Source organism: Arachis hypogaea, chromosome 16, assembly GCF_003086295.3.
Source record: "Arachis hypogaea cultivar Tifrunner chromosome 16, arahy.Tifrunner.gnm2.J5K5, whole genome shotgun sequence".
NCBI lineage: Eukaryota > Viridiplantae > Streptophyta > Magnoliopsida > Fabales > Fabaceae > Arachis > Arachis hypogaea.
In genome coordinates this window covers 55,009,950-55,013,516 of record NC_092051.1, presented here as the reverse complement: position 1 = coordinate 55,013,516, position 3,567 = coordinate 55,009,950, and positions in this window count along the sequence as shown.

The window sequence follows — 3,567 nt, the reverse complement described above, 5'->3', positions numbered from 1 at the left end:
CTTTCTATATTGAGCTTCTGTTGTGTTTCTTGGGCTTTGAGGCCTCTCCCTGCTTTCCTTTTGCCTTGGGTTTATGATCCATAATCTTGATGAGGCTGTTGATCCAAATTCTGTAACATTCATTGAGCCAACTTAGTGATAATCAAATAATGACACATGACTCAATAAATTGAAATTTCAGACTCATCAATCCTTCAGGCCCAACCCCATAAACCATGATATTCAATTGGGTTTCATACCAGAGTAAGTTTAAGTTAATGTTTGTGCTCAAATACTAACTTAAACCACAATAGTTTTGGCCCAGAAACCTTTTCCAAGAGTGGCGTTTAAGTTGCAGTTTAAGCTTAAACTGCAGCTTAAACGCCAGACACTTCCAGTGATGCCTTTTGTGGAAGCACGTTTAAGCTTCAGTTTAAGGTTAAACTGAAGCTTAAACGTGGAAATGGAAGAAGGCAGCCCTGGAGGGTGACTTAGTCGAACACGTTTAAGCTTCAGTTTAAGGTTAAACTGAAGCTTAAACGTGGAGATAGGAAAGGCAGCCCTGGAGGTCGAACACGTTTAAGCTCCAGTTTAAGGTTAAACTGGAGCTTAAACGTGGAAATAGAGAAAGCCATCTGGGAGGTCGAACACGTTTAAGCTCCAGTTTAAGGTTAAACTGGAGCTTAAACGTGGAAGCTGAGAAAGGTAGCCCTGGAGGTGTCGAACACGTTTAAGCTCCAGTTTAAGGTTAAACTGGAGCTTAAACGTGGAAATGGCTCCCTGGTGCATTTCCCATTTCTGGCGTTTAACCTCCAGTTTAAGGTTAAACTGGAGGTTAAACGTGGAAATGCTTCCTGAGTGGCATTCTCATTCTGGCGTTTAACCTCCAGTTTAAGGTTAAACTGGAGGTTAAACGTGGAAATGCTTCTTTGGTGAGACTTTCATTCTGGCGTTTAACCTCCAGTTTAAGGTTAAACTGGAGGTTAAACTTCAGTTTCAGCATTTCTTAGCCTTCATGATTCTGGCGTTTAAGCTCCAGTTTAGGCTTAAACTGGAACTTAAACTCCACATGTGATATTCAAGCTTCCTTTATTGATTTTGTTGCTTCCTTGCCTAGCCTCTTCTTCCCTGAAATCATCCAAACAATTGCATCAAAGTCTTGCAAAATTTCATGAGAAATCTTCCATTCATAGTATTCAAGTAATATAACTAAAACTCATGGAATTTGCATCAAAATCATACTGTTTGGATGGTTCATTGCTTTGTTATTCTTTTAACCATTCTTGGTTACTTTAAGCTCAAGAAAATGCATAAAACAACTAAAACTAACAAAAAAATGCTAGTGAAACTAGCCTAAGATGCCTTGGCATCACAACACCAAACTTAATACTTGCTTGTCCCTAAGCAAGTCCTGAGTTATTTGAGAAGAAAGTATGAAACAGAAAGCAATTACATTGGCTATATTAGTAAGCATTTGAAGTTCATCAGAAGGGTTTTATGCAGAAAGTTGCAGCATCACTTTTTCATTCTTATCAGGTAAGATTATCACTTTTTCATTGCATCCATCAAACACTGCTATGGCCTCTTGTTATTCTTATGTCCTTGGCACTTTTCTCTTCTTTGTTTTTCTTTTCTTTTTCTTAGAGCTCCTTTGCTCCTTGTTTGCTTAGTGTCATGTGTTGCACAAGCCTTTGGCATTTTCTTTTTCTTATCAGTGCACTACACATATCCACTCCAGGCATTTTAGTTCACATTTCTTCTTGAGACATTGGTGCCCAGCACCTCTTTGTGTGACTAAATGTTTTGTATTTAGGTTGCTCTTGATAATGGACTTTTGGTTGATAATCCCGGGTTAGTTAACCCAAGTTACCAAGTGTTGAAGCACTCCTCAGAACCTATTCATCCAAGCATATCCTTAATACATAAGCACCACAGGCATTTGTCTCAGAAGTTCAAACCATTGGTGCCTAGCTTATTTTCTCAATTTTTTTTTTTTGCTTTTTGGTTGCCCTTTTTCAGTGGCTTTTTCTTCTTCTTTTTCTTTCTTTTTCATGGCCAAAGACATTTATTCATCAAGATCCATAGACAGTTTTCAATTTCTACACAAAAATGATAATTCTACACTCTATTTCCAGTGATCTGACTAAACAATCAAGCATGCATACCACCACTTAATTCTACTTGATTTGTCACTAATTGAGCCAAGTTACTTTTGTTCAAACTTTTCTTTTATTTTTGGAAACAGAACAAGCATGGCAAGCACTTGTTTAAGAAGGTGAAGTTATATCCAAACATCTAGGCATTCACTTTATTCAAAGCAATAAACAGACAAATATACTAAAAACTTCACATTCCAGAAAGATTCAACATTTACAGTTTAAACTAGAACAAGCATGCTTTTGTTTTCCCTTTTTAAAGAATTATCAAGGAACAATACCACCTTGTGAAATTCCTTGTTTTCTCTTTGTTGCCAGGAAACAATTTGATTTCTCCTTCTTCTCCTAATTGTTGCTTCATGCTTTAAGATCCTTGTTTCCTTTCCTGCAAAGAGTGATGAAGTTGCTTGCTTCTCAAGCACTTGAGTGGTTAGCTCAACTATGTGTGGGTAAGTATCTGAGTCTTAAGTTGGTGTGTGAACACCAAACTTAGTCTCCCACTTACTTCTCTGTTCTTTGAATCCTTGAGTTCTCTTTGGAATGAAGTTGCTGCTAAGGGTTTTAAGCATTTCTGTGACTGCTTAGAATGGTTGTTCCTTTCATATAATTCAAAGGTTGTTGTGTTCAGTTGATCTTTATGGTGGAACACCAAACTTAGAGTCACACATTCCCCTTTGAATTATTGATCCACGAATTCATTGTTTGGTATGAAACACCAAACTTAATTCTTTGCAATGCACAGAAACTACTTCACCCTTTTTATTGAAACAAATAAAAGAAACAGCAAAAGGGTATTACCTCAGGTTGGGTTGCCTCCCAACAAGCGCTTCTTTAACGTCATTAGCTTGACGGTCAGCTTCCTCAGTTGAGGTGATATTTAACCTTGTCCTTCTCCTCCACATCTCCCAAGTAATGTTTGAGTCTTTGACCGTTCACAATGAAGGTTCGTTGTGACTTTTCTTCCATGATTTCTACTTGTCCATATTTGGAGACCTTGGTGACAAGGAATGGTCCAGACCACCTTGATTTTAGCTTCCCTGGAAATAGCTTCAGCCTAGAATTGTAGAGCAATACTTTTTGTCCTTCTTCAAATTTCCTTGGGGCTATGTTGCTGTCATGCTTCTTCTTTGCTCTTTCTTTGTAAATTTTGGCATTCTCATAAGCTCTAGCTCTGAATTCTTCCAACTCTTGAATTTGCAACATCCTTCTTTCTCCAGCAGCTTTGCTGTCCAAGTTCAAAAGTTTCAAGGCCCAGTATGCCTTGTGCTCCAACTCCAGTGGCAAATGGCAAGCTTTTCCGTATACTAGTTGGTAAGGAGACATTCCAATTGGTGTTTTGAAAGCTGTCCTATATGCCCAAAGAGCATCATCTAGCTTAATCGACCAGTCCTTCCTTGAAGTTCCCACAGTCTTTTCCAGGATCCTTTTGAGT